This window comes from Equus asinus, chromosome 1 (assembly GCF_041296235.1).
Source record: "Equus asinus isolate D_3611 breed Donkey chromosome 1, EquAss-T2T_v2, whole genome shotgun sequence".
In the NCBI taxonomy this organism is placed as follows: domain Eukaryota; kingdom Metazoa; phylum Chordata; class Mammalia; order Perissodactyla; family Equidae; genus Equus; species Equus asinus.
Genome location: NC_091790.1, coordinates 94,583,628 through 94,611,208, shown reverse-complemented (window position 1 = coordinate 94,611,208; position 27,581 = coordinate 94,583,628).

The following is a 27,581-nucleotide window of genomic DNA, read 5'->3' as shown; positions in this document are numbered from 1 at the left end:
TATATAATTAATAAGTGTTTAATGAAATTGATAGCCAACATATAGATTCAAACATAAAAAGAAGACTGGGAGCAATAATATGCTTGGTGATTGGTGTTAGGAAGTGGGAGTGGGGATGAGGAGTGGGTCAAGCAGTCACTGCTTTTCTTGAGAAGCCCTTTCATATGATTTCACATTTTGCCAGTTGCATGTATTTTTTTCTGCATAAAATAACCAACGGTAGGTTAAATGAGAGGATGGAGAGGCAACTTCCAAAGGAGTGTTTTTATATCTCTGACATCTCAAATTCCTTTTCTCTTCCATTAGTCATGTACCAAAGGGCACAATCTAGCCCTGCACTTTAGTGTCACATCCCTGAGAGAGTTAGTAGAGAGGGCAATAGATACATCCCTTTAGTCCTTGCTACAGTAATGTGTTAACAATAGCTCAATTAAACACAGAAGCAGCTGAAAACCACATAAATCTATCACACCCAGCCCAAATTCAGTTTTCTCTAATCTCATTTCCTTTAACTAAGTTTCAAAAATGTCCACAGTTACTCCAGCACCACAAGAAGCATTGAAGAGAAGTATGAAGAAGGGATGGCAGAGTGGCAAGGGATAGGAATCTCAACTTACTGTAATTAACCTATTTTATTTTGGAAAATTTATGATAACATATGGGCAAGCAAATAAGTTGGTAGAATCTGCTGCAGGGGTCTTGGAACGAGCCATGCAAGTGAGACCCCCTGAAGTTAGAGTTTCATTGGCTTCCTGGTGACACTGCCTCTGGATACCAGTTCCAAGAATTTGTTGTCATGGTGGGAAATGAAATACAGAGAACTCTCTGATTCAAACAGATTTCTCCACTCAGGAAAAGAGAAAGAAAAGCTTCAGAAGAATGTCTGACCTTGCCAAACAAATAGTTATCACAATGGAACCCAGTGTCTTCTCTCTGTTGTATATCCAGATAAATTACCATGGAGAGTTTGATTTTGGATACTGATCTTCCCACATACATTGTAACTTCTTCAAACATTGTTCCCTGCTACTCTGATGTAAGTTCACCAAATTTGGATTTTTATGCATCAGGTACAAAAGCCCATTGTGGGCCTTGGCAGCCTGCATTTTAGCTTAAGTGATATCTCGATCTTTGTTAAGCAGATTATACAGTTACATAAATACTTTACTGTAGTGGCTTTCAAACTGTGCAGCAGAAAAGGGAAGATATGCCCTAGGGACATCAACCAAGTGGTGGGGATGGTGGTAGAAGGAGTTCCCTGAGATAAGGAGGTCTGAGCCAGTAAGGATCCAGTCAACTGCCACCAGAGGCATTCGGTGATTATCTGCTCTCTAGATCAGAATTTCAGGCACAAAACATCAGAAGCAGCCCCAATCTTCTATAAAATCACACCTATACTCTTTTATTTATTGTATAATTACCTAATCCTGGATATGAAATTTAATATAGGTGTGGCATCATTGCAAATTATATTGCGGTCCTCTACAATACATTAATTGATTAAGCACTGGATTAGGATATTTCCCCTAAATGGCTGTGTGACTTTGAGCATGTCCCTTCACCTCTCTGGCCTTCCATTCCTAATCTCAAAAATAAGGGACCATAAATAAATGATTTTTAAGGCCTCAAGTTCAGTTCTGATATTCTAGTTCTGACCTTTGGCCAATCTCTTATGCTTGAATAGTATTCTATAACATAAAGTATAGCGCCTTTCTTTACTAGGAGTCAAAGAAGAATAAAGGAAAGAGGATGGGCTTTATTTCACATCCTGAGTAATTATGTGCTTCTTTGAGCATTTCTCATTTATAGAACACTGTGAATAATATGTAATCCATAAGCATTTTCGGATTGCTAATTGAAGTTATGGTATAATGTGCCTAGCGTGACGTCTTGTACCTTTGTTTAATTATTAGTTATCATCATCATCATCATATCAATCAACTTAAGAATTACATTCCTTTGTTCTCTGGTACAAATACAGCTGGGGAGAGTACCAGATCTTAACAATAGATGTGTCAGAAATTGAGACAAAGGGTTTGCCTGAGCAGCTGGGCAGCCATAAGTGCAGCCGTCTTTATGCATGTCTCTCTAGTCATCCTTGAGAATGCAAATAAAGATAAACGAAAACCATTTTCTTTCTCGGCCCAAGGAGCTAACTCGTCTGTGGAAATGAACTTCCATTCTCTCTGACAATTAGTTTCACTCTAAAATATGATAATTCTTTGAAGTTGCACCACGAGAGGAAATATGGCATGCTCCACGTTAAGCAAAGGAAATATTTGGCGCTGCCGGAGACATTAATCTCATTTGCTCTGCACCTGATTTTTCACCGTTAGAATATTGCAGCAAAGCTCTGTGCTAAATCTCAAGCAATTTAGTTCAGCAAAGTAGATTAGTTAGAGCCAATGCAAAGCTCTACCTTATTACTTTCTTTCAGTAAAAGTGATATTCAGATATATAGTCTGAGGCTTGCACTAGAAACTGAGATGTTCTGCTTTTTCAGTTTTAACAATATTAGATGTGAATAAAGGCAAGCAAAACAGGTAGCTGTGGCCTGGACTCTCACTCCAAAAACTTTTAAATCTTAAATAACTTTTATACAGTCAGTGCCTTTTGCCAAAAGGAAAATCTATTGTGAAAAGGGCTCATGAAAATAGTTGGGCTGAAAGGTGAGAGGATTGTTTATGGATGTCTACTTAGCTCTGCAAAATTGCTTTTTATCTTTTGCCAGGGACATAGACTTAACAGAGGTATTATTTTATTAAATAGTGCGGCTCCATATTAGACCCATCTGGAATGTGGATGAATCCACTGCCAACAGTTTTATTAGAATGTTTTGTCAAATATAACTGGTTAACTGCTTTACCTTCATCCTCACCGCCCATCTTATATTCCATATAGGACTGCACTGGGTTGAATAGTGTCACTCCAAAACACGCCTGCCTGGAACCTCAGAATGTGACTTTATTTGAAAATAGAAATAGAAATTGAAAATAGATTTGCAGATGTAATTAGTTAAGATGAAGTCATACTAGAGTAGGGTGGGCCCTAAATCCAATGACTGGTGTCCTGATCAAGCTCTGTGAAGACATAGAGATGCACATACAGAGAAAAGGTGGCCATGTGAAGATGGAGGCAGAGACTGGAGTGGTGCTTCCCTGAGCCAAGGAACACCAGAGATTGCCAGCAACCACCAGAAACTACAAAGAGGCCAGGGAAGATTACCCCTTAGGGCTTTTGGAGGGAACATGGTGCTTGCTGGCAGCTTGATTTCAGAATTCTAGCTTCCAAAACTTGGAGAGAATAAATTTCTGCTGTTTTAAGGCCCCCGGTTCGCAGCACTTTGTTGTGGCAGCCCCAGGAAACTAACACAAGCACTATGATCATGGACTCACAGTTGAACCTCTGGGTCGATGCAGTTGTCACCTCTCCGGACCACTAACTTTAGATCTGACAGTCTGTCTTGTTTTAGGTATGAACTCCCCAAGAGGAGTTAACACCTTTTACACATCTTTCTACCCACAATATCTGGTAGCCTATTCATCTTTGCATCTCAAGTATCAACGCTCGGTGTCTTGTGCACCACTTCAAATCTTCCTCCTTCTCTAGCCTATGCCTACCAAAGTCCAGCTTGGCTTAAATGCAGCTGATAGCCCCTGACCTCAGGTCTGTCCCACACTCCCTGACTTCCTGCTACAGGGCTCCTCTTTTCCCAGAGTGGGCTGCTCTGGGGATGTGCCAGCTTCCCCTTAGAGCAGGGGAGTCAACACCTGTGAGGCATGTTCAGCTAAAGGATGATGGAGTCAATGGATAAATACTTTCTTCTACTTTGCCCCAGGGGAACTGTTCTTAGGTACATCTCACAAAGGTTTTTGGTGGGTTCTGAGGAGTCAGGACCAGTTGCCCCAAACAGTGGAAAATTACATAACACATGACTTCATTGGCATGTCTTCCAACCTGGGTTTCCTCCATCCCTCTTAGTATGACCCAAATAAACAACCCACACAAATGTTTCAAATTCTAATCTTCAGGGGAACCCAGGCTGATGATTGGTACTAGAATTAGCCCTAGTAATTAGGACTTTCCAGGCCTATTAAGTAGGAGTTTATAGCTGGATCATTCTCTAGTCAGAAGGCAAAAAGACCCCATTGTCTGAGGTAAGTAGGGTGGTGATAATCCCTAGCATGGAGCAGCATCACAATTGTTGTGCCTCTCACCTATGAGGGTCGGGAATTGATTCAAGTAGCAAGTGAGGAGTTAGGTTATATGTTAGCTGTGGAAAGTGAACAGTATGAGAGGGAAAATAATAATTTTAAGGTTTTTGAAATTGACTAGTTAGCTCTTCAGAAGTCTTGGGATAAAATGTGCTCCTGGGTCAGTCAAATAACAACTTAGGTGTGCTCTGAAAGCCAGAAATCCTCTATGGCCATATTTAAAGGAGACCCTCATCTTCTACAGCTCCAGGGAAGACCTTGCTGAAAATCAAGCCGAGGATTTAATTGAAACAATTTCAGAGCTACAAAAGAGGTGAAAGTTCCGGCCTCAGGGTATCTCCTACAACAAAATCGGAGTCCTGATAATAAAAAGGGGTCCCAAAGGAAAAAATAAAATCTTTAAAAAAAAATTAAAAAAAAAAAGTTGGGGCTGGCCCCGTGGCGAAGTGGTTAAGTTGGCACGCTCCGCTACAGGCTGCCCAGTGTTTCGTTGGTTCGAATCCTGGGAGCAGACATGGCACTGCTCATCAAACCACGCTGAGGCAGCGTCCCACATGCCACAACTAGAAGGACCCGCAACGAAGAATATACAACTATGTACCCGGGGGCTTTGGGGAGAAAAAGAAAAAAATAAAATCTTTAAAAAAAAATTAAAAAAAAAAAGTGGACCCAAACATAAACTTGCAAGACATGACCTGTATGAGAAGAAAAGGACCTCACAAAAACAGCAAAAAGGAAAAAAGAAAAGTCAGAGGGGCTGAGAAGGTGAATGTCGGTGCTGGCAAAAAGTGAGCTGGAGATTGGACAACAGAAGGAGTAAAGATTCTGCCATCACTTTATCTCTGGTGATTGTGCAGATTTTTCATAAGAGGATTAATAAACTAAGAACTTTGAAAGAAAAAGTGGAACTATGAGACCTGGAATGGGGATATTTGGGAACACAAGGCTGAAAATCTTGAATCCGGATCCCCTTGAACCTTCTATGAGTTAGAAGCAGCCCTTTGCAGAAGATAGCAGCCTCCTCTTATTTGGAGATATAAAATGAGGAAAGAGCCTGTAAGATAAAACTAGTCCTTTTTAAGATATATTCTGTGACCCTTCATTGCCTCCAGGCCTAAAACAAACATCAGGTCCCAGTACAGCCCTAATAGGGAAATGCAATGGTAGGTCTGGGAGGAAAGAGCTCACACATGAAAGTCCTTGAAGGAATTATCCAATATATACCAGCAGGAACTTTGAGAACACATGTGGAAGAACACATTGAGGGTATTGAACAGGGGTGGAATGGACCAAATACTAAAACTGGATAATGGAGAAATTTTTAACGTGGGAGCCCTTGTCCATGACTCAGAAATAAATGTCTTGGCTGGAACCCATGGGGCTGATCCTAACTGCTAATAGGATATAGAGACACTACAGTAAATGAGTTGCAGATTCTTTAATTTCCTTGGCAGAGTATTGAGGAAGGGGTCAGGAGGCTAAAGGAGGTAGCAACATTAGAATTTATTATGATTATTAGATTTATTATGTGAGACCAGATGTCTTACTGGATGATGTATGTGTTAAGTGAAGCCAGACTCTCAGCAGGCACTGTCATCTTCAGGCAGAAATTGACAATAGGATATGATGACATGAGGTTCCAGAATGGGATAGCAGAAGTCAAATAGTTGCACTTAACTGTCAGAGGCAAAGTGGAAATAATGACCATAGTGAACAGCAATCAGGGGATCTATGGTTAATAGATCAATGAGTAGGAAGAGCCAAATAGGATGTTACTGCCTTTATATTAGAAATAAAAGTGGAGATTTGGTGAGCAAAGACAGAGAGAGAGACAGAGAGAGAGACAGAGAGAGAGTCGGTGATGAAAAATTGAATATTCACCTCATGTTGATAGAAACAAAGCCCGTCGATTACAGAGGGGGACAGATTCCATTGAGGAAGTACTCTGCACACCTTCACACGTAAAAATGATAAGCATCCCCTAATACTGACAAAAGAGATTTGCAGCCATTTGCCAGGGTAACTATGCACTGGTAAACTAGTTTGTATAAACAACTAAAAAAGATACCAGATACTCAAAATGACATCACAGCACTCAAATTAGATTGTAATCTAAAGAGAACCCAGGTGTTAACTTGACTTCTGGCCCGAGTCCATGTCACAATGATCTAAAGTGTCCAGAGATCTACTTACAATGACATTCTTCTAGAGTATAATGAGGATAGATACACTACATGGATTCTTTGACCTATGGAGTAAAAGTCATCCGGATAGGAAGGGCCAAGGAGAATCTAATGAAACTTCATCACTCCCTCAGTCCAAGACAGCAAATCAGAGGAAATATATCCAGGAAGGAATTTTAGAGAACCTGAATATGGATAAGTATACAATTGCAGATCTTTGTGTCTCATGTTAATTCCCTTCAGAGAGCATTCACCAGAATGAGACATTCAACAGTTTCATGGGCAGGATGACTACTCTTGTGGGCTATGAACTGAGAAGCCACAGAGGCAGAGTTAGAAGCTATGCGTGGACCCAACATCATGGGCTCTGTCTCACTAAACCTGTTTTAACTAAGGTTGAATATTCAACCTGTCAACAGCAGGAACCAGTGATGAATCTCTTAGGGAAATTCTTCCACTGGGATATGCAATGAGGATTCCATTGAATTTGATGCTACCACCTGGCCAATTTGGGTTCCTGAGACCAGTAGACCAGCAGATAAAGTTAGAAGTTACTACACTAATGGGTATAATTTACCCTATTTACCATGAGAATTTAGGATTGGTGCTACACAATGGTGGAAAAGAGGAATACGTTTTGTACCCAGGGTATTCCTTCCATGCTTTGGTAAAAAAAAAAAAAAAGTATGAGAAACTGCGGCAACCACACCCTATGAAAGGAAAAAAAAAAAAGGCAATTAAGGCTTGAAACTCTTGGAGTAGGTTTAGCAAGCAACCTAGACCCGCTGAAGAGCTAGCCAAAGGTGAGGAAATGATGTTGGTGGAGGAAAACATGGATATCCATTTTGTCACTGGAACCATCTGTGGTGACAGTGGGGACTATAATTTATTCTTCTAATACGCATGAGTTAAGCCCTTGCAGAGCTAGTGTCTGGCTACTTCCCTTATCCAGCAGCAAAATCCCGCTTTAGATTTGGCTTCCTGATTCCAACTATCTTGGAATTAGCCTGCAGGAAGTTTATTGGGGAGTGCCCTGGAGCTCAATGCCTGTGGGAGACTTACGTACAATTGGGCAGAGGAAGAGCTGAATGAATGCAATGTCTTCAAAATTCGCAGCAGATCTCATGAATCTGGGATAACCATTCAGAGTTCTCCCAAACTTGGACAAGGGAGCGCAGGTCACTGGATAGACATGGACAGTCATTGCATTTGGGATGCCCCTCAGGAGGACTTGTGGCATTGGGCAAGGTGTTTCACTTTGGCTGAAGGCAATTCCCAGAGAGATTCAGCTGAGAGTTGTCAGCCCCCAACTCTCTAGCAGATAAAATAATGGATGTCTCAGTTGAGATGGTAGGATGTGGGCCGCACACCACTACCTTGACTGCACATGGGAATATTGAGAGCTAAAGAGAATGGCGGATCCCAAAGAAGAAAAGAAAGAATCAACCCAAACTCTCAATGCACCAGGCTAGAAATGCCTGGACAACAGATCCAAGAGAAGAGCATAGGCCTGGGCAGGGAGGAAGTTTCTGAGGGACAAATCCTAATGAGGCTGCTTAGTACATTGGTGACCTTGGGCGTGTTCCTTCAACCATCTGTGCTAAAAGTTTAGTTTTTGGTTGTTTTAATCTGTAAAATGGGGGTTATGGTTATGCCAACATGATAGGATTTTTATGAGGATAAAGAGAGTCAATATTTGTAAAGTACTTGTCATATAGTAAGCTCTACAGAAGGATTTGTTAATTGATAGATAAAAGGGCCCCAGGCAATAGTGTTTCCTATCAACCATTAGAATATATGCACAAATAGAAGTCTTCACATAAGCAGGTATCCTGGTATCACAGGTTAGGAAATACTAGATTATGGATGAAAGGGATTTTATTTTTTTAAAGAGAGAGGTAGTTGGGCAAATTGCACAAAAATTAAACTGTTTCAGATCTACATGATAATTTAGGAATTATAATGTATAAATATAAAATTTAAATATGTTTTATATTTAAGATACATACACAATTATACCTACATGTATATTATGTAGAAATACTATGTATAATTATAATATATAAATAATTATAATAAATATGATAATACAAAAGAAGAGAGTTTGGGGAAATATCGTTTTCTACCAAGAAGAAATCACACTCATTTTCTAGCATGTGCCCATAACAGTATAGATAGAAAGGCAAGATGTTTCTACCTTATTCAACAAAACTGATGATAAAAAAGAATGAAAGAATAGTAATTTTAGAAATGGCAATGAAAATTCTGCCATAGATTTCTAGAGATGCATTCAGAAAGCCTGCTACATCTTCAAACATTTTTCCTATTTGGTTGTCGAGTAAGGATTTCAACCACAAATATATCAGAGAATGTTTGCCCAGCAAACCCAGTGTCACACCCCTGTCCATTACTTTTTCAGGCTCCAGCCCATTGCTTCTCTTTCTTTCATTTCCCACCATACACATTGGCCCAGATGGTTAGAAGATCTATTCTGCTCTTTCATGTATGAAGGCTGTGATGTCTTAGCGGCTTCAGCTCCCCCCAATTTTTCTCATTACTGAATTCCCAGTAACTGTTTCTCTGCATTGTAATTGGATGGCACTCTTAGGAGCAAGTGTTCAGGGCACAAAAGTAGGTAAATTCTAGTAAAATGAGGAGATAATGTCCATTAAAGCAGAAGATCATGGGCAAATATATTCCCCAAAGTGAGGGGAAACAATCAATAGCTGAAATGGGGAAGTCAGCCTCATTTGTGTTCTGATTAAGAAAGGATTTACATCCTTTCTGCTAAGCCAGAGTGACCTGTGGCACTTAATTAGTGAATGCAATCTATGCCGCCTTTCTAGCAGGTAAATAAGGCTCTATGTCAGACCTCCCCATGTCCCCAAATCTCCAAAGCCTTCATACATGTGCACACACACACACACACACACAGATACTTGTCTCTCCATTTATTAATACTCTTCATTATTCAATATTGATGCCTATTCAAACACTGAATGGATTATTAGCTTTTAGTAATTAATGATACCATGTCAAATGATAAAGATGAATTATTTCTCAGAACAATATGTTTTCCATTAAACATTCTGAAAAATATTATCTTCAGGAATCTCTACTTAACATGATAATGACTGCATTCCGTTAAAAATGACGTATTGAATTAGTGGCTGTTCCCAGTATAGAGATTAAGATGATGATAACTTATACTAATTGATTCACTGAACACGTATTTAAAGGCGTTTAGGAGGTATCAGGCATTCATTGGGTGGAGAGCAAGCCAATAAACAGGTCTCTGCTCTCTCCAAAGGAAAAGCAATGCCAATCAGAGAAATTACAGTGCTGCAGGAGAATTGCTCTCCTGGACAAGAGCATGGCGCACCCGGGAGGGAAAGCCTTTTTGTGTCCACACGTGTGATTATAAGTGCATATCCAAATGCATGCATTATGATCTTCAAGATTATCATTTTTATCCTTAGGATATTAATTTAAGTAACGACTAGAATAGAAAACAGACAGATGAGGATAGATGTTAAGCATAAAAATTCAGACGAGTAACCTTTAGCAGCAAACAAACAAGAAAAATGTTCCCTTGTAAGGAAACATACTATAATATAATTCTTAGGACTAAATTCATGCTTAAATCATCATAGTTTACAGGTGTCTTATGCTATATACCTAAGTAAAATGCTATTATAATTAATATAATATATGATTAATTTTGTTAATTTAGTTTGTCTTAGGTCTAGTAATAAGAATTAACAAGAATCTTTTAAATTCCAAAAGTGTGTCTACCATAATACTTATATAGAATCTGGAAGGTTTTAGGTTCTATCAAATTACACAAAGATAAAACATTTGTAACATCAAATCACACCAAATTTTTTTATTGTGGTAAAAAATACATATAAAATTTACTAGCATAATCATTTGTAAGTGTACGGTTCAGTAGTGTTGGGTATATTTATATTGTAAAACAGATCTTGAGAACTTCTTCATCTTGCAGATCTGAAACTCCATATCCGTTAAATAACAACTCTTCTTTCCCCCTCCCATGGCTCCTGGTAACCACCATTCTACCTTCTCTATCTATGAATTTGACTACTTTGGATACCTCACGTAAGTGGAATTGTAGAGTATTTGTCCTTTTGTGGTTGGCTTATTTTACTTCACATAATATCCCCAAGGTTCAGCCATGTTGGAGCATGTGAGAGGATTCCTTCCTTGTTAAGGCTGCATAGTATTCCATTGTATGTATATACTGCATTTTGTGTATCCATGCATCACATCAAAATGTTGTCAAAAATTAATTTTAACATGCTTTAATGTTAGTTTTTCTAATTTTCAAAGCAATACTTGTTCATTGGAGGATATTTGAAAAGTATGAAAATAAATAAATAATTTAAGATGCTATAATTCTACCATTCAATGGCAATCATGTTACTGCTATTTCACACATTATTTCATTTTTGCTTTTTTCACCCTAACTTATGATAAAAATTTTCGTATGTAAGTGAAGTGATCCCTACTAAAATGTGTTTAACTATTTGGCTAGGATATCAAATAAGAGCATTTGCTATGATAACCCAGAGGGAGAGAGACAAAGACAGAGAGAGATAGAAAGGAAGCTTATATTAAGTGATAGCAGTCAGAATATAAAGAAGTGAGTACCATTTGAAAGATATAGTCTTTTTGTGTATATAAGTCTCATAGTTTTCTTCTGGTACTGCACCTACATTCACATACATTTCTCATGGTTTGGTTTCCAGTGTTGAAATCACTTTCTAGGTCCAAGATGGTGTTGCTCCTGCTTACGGTGCCATGTCAGCAAAGTGAAACTTAGATCTAAATTTCTCCATTTACAGCTCCGCTTGATTAGAGAGGCAGTATATCCAGTCAGCCACTCCCCAAATGCCAAGCCAATTCTGGTCCTTCCCTCCCTAAACTACGTCAACAAATGTGGTCCCACCAATCAGTTATTTTTCTATTTTTCTCTTCCTTGTTTTTTATTCTTTAACCTATGAAAGCTTCCTGCCTTCAGCTCGTTTTATAGGTCTCTGAATGGAGACTGTCCACTTCATGAAATGTTAAACAAAATTTGGTTGTATCACCTAAATTGTCTTCTTTAATCATTTTTAAGTACCAGTTTTGAAATATTTTTAAAATTTTAAATAGAACCTCTTCTGAAATATAATTAAACTAGTAATTACTACAGTGAAGAAAGTTCATAGATTTTTGTATATCTATCTTTTTTAAGGTTTTGTTGATGTATCTTAAAATTATAATAGCATTATTTACACTTTGAGATTATCTAGAAATCTAATCTTCCTAATAAGTAAATTACCATTTATATTTTGGCTTTGCTACAAATTTCAAAACAAAATTAAATAACGTTGAGAGTAAATGTTCTTGTGTGTATTTTGATGTCGCTTAACATTCCTCTGATATTTCATGAGAGAGTGTTACCCTTGACGCCCCATGTTAAAGTTGTATCAATATTTAGAGGGGTGATTTAACTTTTCTTCACTTGCAAATTAGCAGTCATGAAGGCATACAAAAACACAAAACCTGGAACTAAGAATATGATTCCATCAAAGTTTAGCTTCGTGACAAACTGTTCACTTTCCCCACAACAATTTATTTATTAAGAGCTCATTCAGACCTTACCTTGTTGTGTCACCTGTCCTAAACTATTCTATCATAAACTTGGTCAAATCCCAATCAACTTCCCACCTTGAAAGATCAGCATTTAAAACCACTTGAACACATAGTCTGAAACTGTTTAATTATCCTCTCCTACTAATGCCAGAAAAGCTACTTTAATTGGCCAAATTAGTGGTTAAGTAATTCTCTGCGTTCTTATCAAATAAAATTTATGCAATGATATGGAGAAACTGTTAACATCTTTAGACATCTTCTTAGGAAGGCATCTTAAGAAGAAAACTTTATTCGGAAATTATTTTGATCAGTCACTTAAAGGATAGTGAAACTCCAAGGACATGCCACTACATAAACTGATATGCAGGAGAACAGAAGAGCAAAAGTTTTACTATTGGAAAAGGGGTGAGGGAGAATAAGGACATAAATGAAGCAAGGAAGAGGGTGGAAAACTAGAAAGATGAAGAGGAGACAAGACTCAGTAGGATGGAGAGGATGTATACTTCACGGAAAATGGTGTTTGAGGAACATTTTAAGAATGGTAGTGCCTACAGGTCCATTTAAATGCTTAACCTGCTGAATGTAACCTAACAGCCACCTTTCTTCTGAAATATTTGCTCGTCTATTTAGTTCACCAATAATTTGTGTGATGGAGCTTCCTGAACTTCATTTTTGGGTGAAATTAGTGCAGCTGGATGAACCCTAGATCCCCAGGCCTTTGCAGGATTCTTTAAGTGGTTTCAGACCTTCCCAGGCTGTGGAATTGGTGTGGTGGGGGAGGGTTAATCCTAGACACCCACAGACAGACAAAGACACAGACATCTACCCAGCCACATGTCCCTTCCTGTGCTCCCCAGACAGTGCTGCTGCTGCTGATCGTTCTTCTCCTCTCCCTTCTTAGTGCTCTTGTTCTTCTGGTTGTTGTTATTTTCCATCCCCTCCTTATTCTTCTTTCTCTCCTTGTCTTTCTTCTCATCATTTTTATTTATTTAAAAGAGATTAACTCACAGATTTTTATGAGGACATGTTCTCTCTTTATCCTTCACTTTGAGAGATTTTAATATATTTATTTTGAGAATTAAGATCATTTTCATCCACAGAGCTTAACTATCAGGACTCAGAACTAAGGTCACGTTTATCAACATGGCCTTCATATTTGCTCTTGGAAATTATTTCCCAGGAGGGTAAGGCTAGAAATCAATAAGTAAGTTTACAATTTGCTTTAGAAAATTCTTGAAAACTAATGTGTGGGAAGAAACTGTTTGCCTCTGTGTAAATAACTCTTCTATCAGAACAATACGTCGTTTACCTGGCCAAACTGTTCAATTGGAAACAACAGTTTACTCATTAAGGCTTCTTTCACCCCCCTGGCCTTGGTGTGTCTACCAATCCTAAACTATTCTGTCATGAACTTAACCAATCCCAAACAGTTTTCCACCTTGAAAGACAATAATGGAATGCCACCATTTAGTGGCTAAAACTGTCTCAATACCCTCCTCTCAGATCCCCCTTATGAGACATTACTAAGGCCTAGTTTAAGTAATGGCCCCCACTGTAGGATACTAAGAAACACAGATTTGATCGAACATCTGATTATTCCGGTGGCCTCCTGGGAGAATTGACAGTCAGTACCTTTTCCAGAATCTCTCATAGATCTTAAGTAAATTAGACATTTCCCCCAGCTCTTCTCCTGCCCCACTTAGCAAACTCTGGACTCACCTTGACAGTTTTTAAATAAAATTATTCTAATCATCAAAATAATATGAAAATTAGACAATTCTTTTTCTTTTTTTTGAGGAAGAGTCTCCCTGAACTAACATCTGTGCCAATCTTCCTCTATTTTGTTTGTGGGTTACTCCCACAGCATGACCACTGATGAGCAGTATAGGTCCACGCCCAGGAACCAAACCCAGGCTGCTGAAGCAAAGCGAGCCAAACTTAACAACTAGGCCATGGGACCAGCTCCCTAGAAATAATTTTTAAAATAAAGAATACAATATCCATAATTGTATCTACTCCACTGGTAATTGGTCTATTTATTGAATTACTATTTATTGAGCACCTTCTCTGGGCCAGGTGGAGTGCTATGAACAAAGGACACAAGGTGGAGAAGGCATCTATGTTCTCCGTCTTAAGAAAGTTTACAATCTAAGAAATACTGATAGGCAATGGGGGTGAAAGAATAACTAAGATACAAATAGTGATTAGGACTTTTAGAAGGAGACAGGTCATCAATGTGTGTTGGGCAGGAAGGAAGAAGTGGGTGCAGATGGGGGAGGTGAGCTTCAGGGGAAGGAAACCACATATGTCCTTGGAGGCTATTGGTTCAGCAACTTCTAGAGTCCACAATGAACTTTTCTTCTGTGGATCTCCACAGCAATGCTTATCTCTTGATTAAAAATGCAATATTTTTTTTGCCAGTAGTAAACAAATGGTGATTATAGAATTAAATGGACAATTTGTGGAGGGGTCAACTTATTCTGAAATACCTGTCTTTTAAAAGTTTCCACAGGGAACTAGAGGAATCCAAAGTGAAGGAAACACTAAGACATCCACAAAGGACTGAACTACAGTCCACCAGAAGGTCCAAAATTATTCTGTGTTCTTCTGCTTTGTGAGTTTGGCTTTGCCCTAAGAACAGACTGTGAGGGCAGAGAGCAATGTCCACACACCTTCTAGCCTTCTCCAGACCCCTGAGCACTGGGCTGGACATGTCATAGATGGACAAGAGGCACTAACTACTGAGAAATGGCAACAATAACACAAAACCTTTACTCACGTCCTGTTACTGCTCTCTGTCAATTATTTGAGTAGGACTTTGATTTGTTTCATAGTTTATAGATAGTCACAGAGTGAGAGTTGGAGAGAGATTACAGTTTATTTTGTAACCTGGGCAATTTCAGCTTTGAGGCATCATACAGACAACTCAGTGCTAGATAGGAGGGTTAGGAGAATAAACCTGGAGAGAGGCTAGAGACGTTCGGGGCATGCTAAACTATAGAACTTGTCTCTAGATAGTGACATGCATAATCTAAATCAGATAACTCCAAGTGGCACAGTGGCTATGCATTGGATCTGAGTGTCATGGATTTCCAGGACAGATTCCCTGCTTGGGATGTGGCAGGAGTGCTCACCAGGCAGGGGAAATGCTACATTGGGGCCTCTCCCTCGGTGCCTAGCTGAGCAGGAGAAGGGGCGATAATATTGACAAGGGCTGGCACGTTGTTAGAGCCCTTCCAAGCTAATGGAGAATTAGTGCAAGACAGTTGTGTAGAAAGGAGAGATGTGATTTAGGAGTTGTCGGAAACATCTTCTGGGCCAAAGAGGAGTGGTAGGAGGGATTTGTGTTTTGGCAAGGTAGCCTCAAACATAGTGGGAATTTAAAATGGCAAGATGAAGTCTAGACTCCTCTTGGTGGCATCTGTGAAGGATGCTAAAATCCTTGGTTAATATTAACCCAGTAATTTGATAGGCTAAGCTTTCCAGCTACAGACGTCAATGCTTGCAATTGGAAAAGGCAGAGCATCTGTGTGAATGTGTATATGTGCATGTGTGTGTGAGAGAGAGACAGAGAGACAGAGAGAGACATGGAGAGACAGAGACAAAAACACAGAGAGAAAGTGATGGAGAGATGAATTCCTGCAGTGGGCTGGTAACATATTTAACAGCTTTCTCTCTGGGGAAAAAAATTCTGTTTTATAGCAATTACTGATTTAGTGGCTGATTTCAAGTACCCATATGACATCACTCAAAATGGAATTGAGAGGCAATATGAACAATTGACTCATGGGCACTGGTGTAAGCAGGTTCCAGTGCATTGTTACTGTTTGCATATACACATGAATTTATCAAAGTTGGGTGGCTTTAGGTTGCAAATAGGTCATGTCTTTTAATTAGCTTCTTGAGTTTCCATATTCTTAATTTATTGTGATATCCACTTTTGTTCTCATGGGGCACTTGGATTATTTTAAGAACCCCAAGTTTAATTTGGTCCAAAGAAGCCAATCATGCATCTGGACTTCATCTTGTAGAGAGACCTGGGACATAGGATCAACCATTGTGATCTAGATGACCCAGTTTTTAGCCACTTTGTGTTTAGCCCCTTTGTCCTGCAACATAGTATCCAGGCCAGAGAGTTTGATGCATCTTCAGCCCCTGCTGAATATCTCATGGAGGCCACAGGCAGTCTACACAAGAGAGTGATCCCTCTTCCAGTGTCATCCTCAGTCATACACATGTATTCAGCTATTTTTCCTAAAATATGTTCTCATTTTAGGGGATTTAGGCAGAGTCAGGCCACAACCCGCTCCCTCTTCTATTCCATTGAGTTACATGAGGAGGTACTTGTTTGAAGGAATTGGACCTTAGGTGTGATCCATCCAAGAGCCACATACAGAGGGATTTACAGACTCAGCCACATGATAAACTGAGTTGGCCACCCAGAGCATAAAGTTTTGGTTATATACAAAAGAAAAAAAAGAAGCAGTTATCATAATATTTAATATAATTAGAATAATACCTAATATTGTAAAAATCTAATGACTAGGATCACTAACAGAGGGAGAGAGAAGATATTATTTAGAATCTCTCTTCAAGATTCCTATGACTGGTTCAGCCGGGGATATTTTGAGCCCTAGGTCAGGCCCCATGTACGGTTCTTTCATATTCTTTTCTTTGTTTCTAAACAACTATTGTTTTTCTGATTTGCTATTCTGAGTGAGTGGAAACGCAGCAAGGGTCTGGTGGTTCTGTGCAAATGTCCAGGCTATATATGTTGACTTCTCAGTGAGCTTTGTTTTAGCCCTTCATCAGAAACTGAGTTGACAGATGTATCAGATTTAAAAATGGGGGCTGAGACGTTTCAATCTTGGACAGTGGTGGGTAGATTTCTCACCCACTCTCCTGTTATATTTTTCTCTGCAAATCATTTCTTTACTTCTGTTCTGGTTCTTAGACATACTTTTGTGTTTTATTTTATTTTGGTTTAATGGCTAATAATCTGTGGTAGACTTTTTGGTCTAACGAAAGAAGAAAATCATTAAGCACTGAAAATTGTCATATACTTGACAATAAAACTATTGACCACAATCTTCAGTCTTCTTAAGAAACCCTCTGAGCTTTGTCTCAACATTAAGAAAATATGATATTTTGATACAGGCTCTTTGGGCTCTCCAAGGGGGTGAATTTATTGCTGAGAAATATTACTTGCGCCCGTCACTAGAAATTATAGGAGTGATTTTGCAGGTGATTTCAGAGACATTCCTTCTAAGAGCTCTGTCCTCTGGTGATCGTGCACTAGTATGGAGAGGAGGCACCACAGTGAGGTCCATCTCTTTGTCCAGCAGGCTGTGCTGCATGGGAGGCCTGGACTGGCTGAGAGAGACACACAGCATTACAGTCATAAGCAGACACGGGGTAGCCAGATGATTTGATTTCCACTCCCAGCTCCATCTCTTATTCACTGTATTATTTTGAACACATTACTTCATCCTTCTTTGCCTCAGTTTCTTCCTCCATAAAATAGGGATAATGATAGTATGTACCTTACAGGTTATTTTGAAATTATGATGAGTGACTCTATGTAAAGTACACAGAGCATTGCTTGGATGCTAGTAAGTACACAAAAAGTTACCCTTTTATTACTATGATCACAGTTTTCAATAATTGAGGTAGCTTCCATTATGGCTGCTCAGTCAGGACCTGTGACAATGCCTGTAGTAATAAAGTCCATGTCTGTGCTCACAATGCAATCTTTACCTAAAGGAAAAATATTCCTTCTCTTGTAGTAGGGATCATGTTTTTTAATGTTGTGAGAAAGATCACAGAGTTTCTTAAGCATGCATTGCACTATAGCATGGTTTCTCCTACAGTATCCTTCTCTCATGGCATGGGTTCTCCTGGAGCCTGGTTCTCCTGGAGCATACTTTCCCATGTAACATGAATTCCATTGTAGCATGTGTTCACCTGCAACATATGTTCTTCTGTAGCATGACTTTCCTATAGCATGGGTCCTCCTGTATCATGGCTTCACCAGTGGCATGGCTTCTCCTATTACATAGATTTCTCCTATGGCATGCATTTATCTTAGAGCATAGGTTCACTAGTAGCATGAGTTCAGCTGTAGCGTATCTTCTCCTAGAGCATATGTTCTCCTGCAGGGTAGGTTCTCCTGAGCACGCATTCCTCTGAAGTGTTGGTTTTCCTTTAGCATGAATTTTTCTTTTGCATAGGTTTCCAAAAATTACAGATAATATAGTGATCGGTCAAGTTTCCCTCATACATACCAAAATTCTGATTTTGTACTCTAGACATCTATTGTTTTATCAGGCTGCAATATTGCATTACTTTCCATATGCCTATGTGACGGTAATTACTCTTTCAGATTGGGCGTCATTTGCTTAGTCAATATACAACCAGGTTATTTATTAAAATAATATTTCCCATGATTTGTGTGGAATCTCTGTGAATGCATTGCAGTGAAAGCCTGTCTATCCAATTTTGCTAACATAACAGTAGTTGTTCATTTAATTGAAAAAGCCCATTAAAATATGGAATAAAAATGTTATTAGCATAATTCTACATTTTATTTTAACTTAAAAATATGAGTGGACATCCCTTGTGAATGTTCGGTTAAGGGACAAGATGTGTATTTTTTTATTATGGGGTCCGTTCCAGCTCTCAGCATAAACTTTATTACACACGACACCCATGAATGATGACTTTCAGTTCTGAACCCTTTAAAGTGCATTGAGGATCTCAATGTAGTTGATAAGCAATGAGCATGCACAGCATCTCTAAATTTATATGACCCTCTGCCCCCTACATCTTCACACTTGTCTATCTAATTTGGCAGCAATATTTTTAGCGATTATTATTTACTCATTTTTTTCCAAGCATTCAATTTGGTTTTCATTGGAACAACTCCTTTTTACACCCATATTTCACGTTTCCATAATATTTAATAAAATTAAATAATTGTGATAATAATCCTGCCATAAACATATTTGGGGAGAAAGTTAACTGAACTATTTGTAGAAAGAAAAGTCTACTGGGGGAAGCAGAAAAGTGTAGTCATCCTGGGGAGCCAGAAGAAATCATCCTGATGTTGACATCAGCCAGTATATTTCCTACAGGGACTGCACAGAGAATCTGGGAGCCACTGAGGTGAAGCCTCTCTAAGAGAACTTGGGCTGCGTTCGCTTTTAATGCTGTGAATATTCCACATTCGACTTCTCAACAGTATAATTTTGCTATAGGAAGTAGAACACTGAATAATTGCTCTGTAATTTTGTTCTCTTCCTTGCATAAATAACACAATTTATTGATTTATATTGGAAAAATTCTTTCATATTTATTCAAAATAAAAATTATGATTGAACTCTATTTCATTTATTGATATAATTACCAAGACAAAAAATAACAAATGTTGGAGAGGATGTGGGTAAAAGAGGACCCTCATGCACTATTTGTGGGAATGCACACTGGTGCAGCTACTATGGAAAACAGTATGGAGATTTCTCAAAAAATTAAAAATAGAAATACCATATGATCCAGCTATCCCACTACTAGATATTTATCCAGAGAACTTGAAATCAACAATCAAAAGAGATTTATGCACCCCTATGTTCATTGCAGCATTATTCACGATAGCCAAGATGTAGAAGCAACAGAAGTGCCCTTCTATGGATGAATAGATAAAGAAGATGTGGTGTATATATATATATAAAGGAATATTACTCATCCATAAAAAAGACAGAATCATGCCATATGTAACAACATGGATGGTCCTTGAGGGTATGATGTAAAGTAAGCCAGACAGAGAAAGACAAATATGGCACGATTTCACTCATATGTGGAAGAGAAACAAATACATAGATAAAGATTAGCGGTTACCAGAGGGGAAGGGGGCTGAGGGTGGAAGAAAGGGTAAAGAGGCACTTTGTATGGTGATGGACAAAAACTAGACTACTGGTGGTGAGCATGATGAAGTCCATACATCTATACAGAAATTGATAAACAATAATAGACACCCAGAATGACACAATGTTATAAACCATTATGATCCCAATAAAATAATTGAAAAAAGTATGATTGAGTTAAAACTTTTTAATTTTTTTATTACTATTATTTTAAATTTTTTTAATTGCAGTAACATTGGTTTATAACATTATATAAGTTTTGGATGTACATCATTATATTTCGATTTCTGTGTAGACCACATCATGTTCACCACCCAAAGACTAATTACATTCGATCACCATACACATGTGCCTAGTCACCCCTTTTGCCCTCTCCAAGCCCTTCTTCTCTTCTGGTAACCACCAATCCAATATCTGTTTCTATGTGTTTGTTTGTTGTTGTTTTTATCGTCTATTTATTAGTGAGATCATATGGTATTTTACTTTCTCCCTCTGACTTATTTTGCTTAGCATAATACCATCACAGTCCATCCATGTTGTCACAAATGACAAGATTTCATCCTTTTTTATGGCTGAGTAGTACTCCATGGTGTATATATACCAAGTCTTCTTTATCCATTCATCCCTTGGTGGGAACCTAGATTGCTTCCACATCTTGGCTACTGTGAATAATACTGCAATGAACATAGGGGTGCATGTATTTTATGCATTCGTGTTTTCAGGTTCTTTGGATAAATATCCAGCAGTGGAATTGCTGGATCATATGGTAGTTCTATTTTTAATTTGTTGAGGAATCTCCATACTGTTTTCCATAGTGACTGCACCAGTTTGCATCCCACCAGCAGTGTATGAGAGTTCCCTTTTCTGCACATCCTCTCCAACACTTGTCATTACCTGTCTTGTTAATTATAGCCATTCTGATCGGAGTGAGGTGATATCTCATTGTAGTTTTGATTTGCATTTCCCTAATAATTAATTATGTTGAAAATCTTTTCATGTGTCTATTGACCATATATTTATCTTCTTTGGTGAAATGTTTGTTCAGATTTTTGCCCATTTTTTAATTTGGTTGTCAGTACTTATGTTGTTGAGATGTATGAGTTCTTTATATATTTTGGATATTAATTCCTTATCAGATATATGGTTTGATTGACACTTTTTAATTTTTTGTTATTACTTTTTAATAGCAATGCAGTTTCTTAAAAGGTTATGCACTGAAGTTTATAGGAAAATATACTGCTGGTCCTATAAATTCCAATTTTCAGTTATTTGTATTTATTCTTCCTAATCCAAACATTCTTTTTTTTTTTTTGGCAGGGAAAGAATCTCCCTGAGTTAACATCTGTTGCCAATCTTCCTCTTTTTTTCTCTTCTTTTCTTTTCTTTTCCTCCCAAAGCTCCAGTACACAGTTGCATATCCTAGTTGTAAGTCAGTCTAGTTCTTCTATGTGAGCTGCCACCACAACATGGCAACTGACAGATGGGTGGTGTGTTTCTGTGATGAAGAAGAGAACCCAGTGCCAAACTTTACCCACTAGGTCATCAGGGCTGGCTTTACAACATTCTTTTTAATTCTGTTTGTGTGGTAGGTTTCACATTGAATGTTTCTCTTGTCACAACTTCACAATCTCCATTTACATTGAAGTCTTGTTTGCTATTTGTTTTTATAAAATTATTTGGAACTGTAAAAATTTAGTCGCTGTTTTTGTCATTAATTTTTCACATTAGTGACCCACTTTTTCTTGCAACAAATCAATTTTTGTGAATTAAATATCAACACAATAGAAATAACAGTAACATAAATTCAACAACTACAAATAACTGGAAATAATATGAAATTATATCAGCCAAAATGTAGTGCAATTAAAGTACTTGTGATTAGATAGATCAACTTGACAGATTTAGTATCCATAGCATATGCACAGCCTTTTAGTCCCTCACAATTATTACAGGAAATAATTACTACTCAGTTTTTACTGAAAATCATTACTACTCTTGCCTTTCCAACATTTGAGATGAGTTTGTGTGTGTGATGGGAGATATTGTATTCTGTTTCTTTTTTAATAAGGAAAATAGGCCTGGAGCTAACATCTGTTGCCAATCTTCCTCTTTTTGCTTGAGAAAGATTGTCACTGAGCTAACGTCTGTGCCAATCTTCCTCTATTTCATTTGTGGGACACCACCACAGCATGGCTTGATGGGCAATGTGGAGGTCTGCACCTGGGATCTGAACCCATAATCCCTGGGCTGCCAAAGTGGAGCATGCAAACTTAGCTACTATGCCATGGGGTCAGCACCAGTATTCTTTACTCTTTCAAGGGAAAATACTAACCAGCCTGGGAGTCATCCAATAGACCATGGGGACACCAGGTCTGTGGGCCAAATTTTGGGGGCCCTCTTGTTGGCCTCAGTCAAAAATCCAGTCTACCTTCCTCTATCATAAATTCTCCTTTGGAACCCTTGCCTTCCAGTGGCCCTTATCAGGTCCAATCCAACCCATCCCAGAGGACTTGCGTTCCAAAGGAAGAGCTCTTTCCTCCCTGGAGCTCCTTGGTCCCTCTGCAAACTCACCTATCTGCTCTTCAGAGTCCAGCTTTGCTAGTTGGCACTGAGAAAAGGCACCCAGGGACAACGTTCCACTTGCTCTTGTGCTTACAAAACCAGCAAGGCATATTCAAGGAGAGTCTTGCTCTAATAAAGAAAATCTGCTTCTGTCATCTTGCTTTCTTCTTTAGACCTAAGTTTGATGTCTACTATCACTTCCTTGCAGTTGCGTAGGTAACGATGCTATTTTCACACATGCACACACATACGATGCCTTGATAACCTAGGACATGTGAGGAGGCTGCAGACTCTATTTGAGTTTTAAAGATGTACCATTCACCCCTGCTTTGACAGAATCAGAAGTGTAGAAGACCACAAGAGAAGGTGATCTCTCATCATCGAACAAAGTTCAAGACCAAGCAAGGCTAATCATGGCCATGGACTTTTGCTGTACACATCACCATGGCAAGGGGCTGGAGAACATACTTGTAATTCAATTCATTCCTGACTTATCTCACAATGAAATGAGTACGAAGATGGCTAGAATGTCATTTCTAAAGGGCATTTGTAAAACACTGATAATGTTATCATGATGTAACCAAAATATAATTACCCAAGTTAAATTAGAAAGAGTAAGCTATTGCTTCTTTTTCAGCCTTTGCTGTTTTTAATATACTTTAGGGTGGCTGAAATATACATGCATTTATGTCTAAAGATTAACAACTAGAATTTAATTATCATAATACATCTACTTTAACACCAGAAATGTGCAGTGGTCAGGGGGTCACTGCATTTTGTTCATGAAATGAAAATACTAAGAAATGGCATAGAAAATTTTAACTGAATATTGCCTTTGGAGAGCCATAGAAACTAACATCAAATCTCCCAGGTTTGTGCAGGCATTTTATTAACTAAAAATAGCACATTATTTGTGCCCTACAGATCGCAACTCTAATCTTTTGACCCTATGGACGAGGCCTGGCCCCTGCTCTTATCTTTAATTTCCCACAGCCTTGCATGGCCAAGAGAAAGCACTCCCCCTGATGCATTGAAGCAATCCCAGCAGGCTGAGCTCTCTCGTCTCTTCCTTCCTGTCTCCACGGACTTGCCATAGATGATCTGAGACAGTGTTCTCCCCCATCATAGCAGCGTGCGGGACTGGGGTAGAGTTTAATTGGGCATTGAAGAATTTGAAGTAGGAGACAGAGGAGCCCAGGAAGCTAGACTATCTTCAACAGTGAGGAGAGGGAAGGGGAGAGGAGGGCATTTTCAGCAGCTGAGGGGAGAGAAGCAGCTATAACTTGGAAATGTTGTGACAGGAGATGACTGGGGCCCTTTGGCTGTTCTATAAATACAGGTACATGTCAGGGATTGCTTTTATTTTGAACATTTATACCATTGTATGAAGCTCCTCCTCCTCTTTCTCCAGTTCCTCTTTCACTCTTTACTGTCCAGAAGTAGAGGAAATGGCTTCCTTGTGAGGCCACTGTATACATTTACCCCCAGTTGATTCCATGGTTTGCAGAGCAGTGGGATAAACGTTTTTTGAAAAGAAAATTTCCCTAAAATACACAGTTTGTATGTGATTTTTTTAAACTTGATGGATCTGATGCACGTTTAATATCTATTAACAAAATGTGTTTGTGGCCTCCAGTTTCCCTTTGTTGGCTAACAAGTCTTTAATGATATGTTAAAACATCAAATTTACTTAAATAGGATAGTAAAGACTTCAAGATTAGAGAAGCAGGCTGGAACCGGTCAAGAAGTAGAAATTTATGGCTCTAACTACCATCCTTCTCTGATCTGTAAACATCTAGTCAAATATAATTGCATTGCAATTATTTTAGGCTTTAATTAACTCAATGTCCGAACTTCAACCTTTAACTAGATGTTGGGGTTTTGAGTACATTTTTAACATATATTTTCTGATTTACCTAAGTTTTTTTTTTTTCAGCAATACCACTTAATTTGACTATACCAATAGCTTTTTTCTGCAATGCTTTCTGATCTTCTGTAGGTAAATGCATTGTTTACACTCATTACAGTGATGATGAGTTGGGCTTAGGGATGTGGTAGCTGACTTGACCTTGAATGATCACAAGTGGAGAACAAAGAGGTGGAGGCAAAACGAAATAACCTCACATTTTGGAAACGGTCTTGGCTCCCGGATCCACAAGATCTCAGCAGTGAAGTGAGATGAGCGACCTCCACGAACAGCGATCTGTTACCCAGGAACAATGAGTTAGGGTGGAAGGCCCTAGGAACACGTCTCATTTCAGGAAAGGTCATTGACTAAGCTTATTCTTGCCCAAAACTATGTCTTTTGGATTTTATTTTTCTTATTTTTTGTGTAGACTGATGAATTCTATAGAAAGGCCTTAGGGCTCTCCACGACAGTAATTAGATTGTATCTTACACGTATTGGTCACTGAATTAGCCATTTAACTGGCATATTTTGAAAAATATATTTGGGATATATATGTGCACACAATGGAAAAAAAGGGCCATGGAGAATGGAAAAATTTTAGAACTATATTTGCTCAAAATTGTTGATGCCTGGATGTGGCCTCCCACAGTTCTCTATAAGTAGCAGGCAGTAGATAGGATGTACAGAACTCTACAAAGCCCTGCTCACAAGCCTGCCCACAGTGTCTGCGGGCAGCCCCTGTCAATCAGCTTTTTTGAATCAATCTGGTAGCAGGAGAAGGGAACCAAGGTCAGGCTTGTCAGTCTGCCTTAAGAGGAGAGAGAAATAAAGCTTTGGATGTATTTGCATCAGAAATTAGCTTGCTCATATTGTCCATAAGACAACTAACCACTGTATCTGCTACTTTGAATCCTACAAAGCGTTTTGAAACTATTGAGCAGAACCATGTTCTAATACAGATGAAATGCATCCACTTTTAGCTTGAGTTTCTTTTTTTGATGTCCTGCCTTCCCATTTTCTTTTCTAGTGACTCACTTGGTAGACAAATACACCAGCATTTTGTAGTTTATGTCAATTTATCTTGGATGCCTCAATGTTTCTGAGACACAATAGCACTTATGTATGGTTTGAGGTTATAAGGCTCGCCTGAAGTTTGTTTACATCCCTAATAGGAATTCAGTGTCTTCAGGAGTCCTCCAAAGATTGCATTTCCAATACAGAAGGAAAGGTGATTCAAAGGACTATAACACACATTCTAAGTAACTACAAATTACTTTCTTCTTTCTCAAAAACTGCTTTCATGGATTAACTTCATGGTGCAATACTGTGTATGGCACAATATATCTTGCATAATAACATTCTCACGCTAGGAGATTCAAATGTCTTTTGAATAAGCAGTATTACGTTTCCCTCAGTGCCTGGGCTTCCAGGGGAGACTTATTCAGCACTAAGTTGGGAATAAATAAAGCATACTGTTAGGAAGAGTCTCTTATAGGCTTATGCTTATGCTAATTTATTTAAATATATACATTAGGGCAGTGTGGCTCTGAAGATTTAAGGGGTCTTTGAAAGTTCTATATGTAGACTATCCCTTTTATTTAAGATCCAGCTGTTGCTGTTGCGATTTTGCTTTGCTGACTTTTTCTGTTTCTGAGAACTTATTTATCACTTTTCAGTAATTATCATCTCTATTGCATCATCCAGTTTTTCTTTTTTTAATCATCTTAAGTGTGTGCAAAGAAAGCAAGGTGACTATTAGGTTTAGAGTTCAAGCTTTGATTGTACAGAGCACTTTTAAGAAAAACTCATGAGATGACCACAGTCAGGGAATCTGAGTTTTTGTTGGTTCTATCTTGTTTTTCAGTTTAAATACCAGAGCAAGGTTTTAAATCCATCGAATACCTAAAATACTTTGGTAACTCCAGGAAGCCAGGTGACAACCACAAACAGACAAGGAGAGACACCTGCAACAACATGGATACACTGCAAAGCCGTTTACTGTATACCTAGAACATCTCTGAAATGGAGCTTTCCTCCTTCATTCTTATATTTATTCATCTCCTGTGATCCCAGTCTAAGCAAGCAGGACTCCTCCTACACAGCTATGCGACAAGGAAGTGGGTCACCTCTGTAGCCTCTGCATCCCCTGCATCACTATGTTCCTCCTCTGAAGGCAACATGGATTCCAAAGAGCCACTTTTCCTCAGCTCTGCTGGCTTCTCGCCAGGATTTCTGACCTGGTCCAGCCCAATGACTGTGAAACTCGTCTCCCTGCTTCCCCTCAGGGTCCCTAAATCATGATCCACAAGATTGCAGAATTATCTTCTCTTTCGTATATTCTATGTCAAAACTTTTTTTGATTTTTCTTGAGGAAGATTAGCTCTGAGCTAATATCTGCTGCCAATCCTCCTCTTTTTGCTGAGGAAGACTGGTCCTGAGCTAACATCCGTGCCCATCTTCGTCCACTTTATATGTGGGATGCTTACCACAGCATGGCTTGGCAAGCGGTGCCATGTCTGCACCAGGGATCCAAACCGGCAAACCCAGGGCAGCCGATGCAGAATGTGCACACTTAACCACTGAGCCACCGGGTAAGCCCTGTATCAAAACTTTTTTATTATTAAGTCATAAAACTATCATATGCTGCCTAATAAAATACAATTAAACAGTTTAGAGGCAATATAGAAGTAAAAATCTTTTCCCTCGCCCCATACAGGTCTCACACTCCAGAAAGAGTAATTTTAAATAATAAACATCATACTTTTTTCTATTTGCTGATTTTCAATAATATATTTGACTTCCTGATATGGAATACAAAGACATTAATACCGTCCTTCTCTCTGCTAATTTATTCATTATTTATTTTTGTATTGCTAAGATTTAAAACATTTACATTTTATTCTATAATTATATCTTCTCTGCTTTGTCTATATGTCAATCATAAAATCTAAGAAATATAATATTATAATTACACAAATACTATTTTCTGCAGAACCAAATGTTTCTCGAGTAATGTAATTAGACTTAGAATCGTGAATGTAAATAAGACAGCAAATTCATTGGGAAAACCATCCTCTGTGGTAGGTGTATCCATCAGGGGTCACTTCTATGAGATTAAGTAGCTTATTCAAGATCC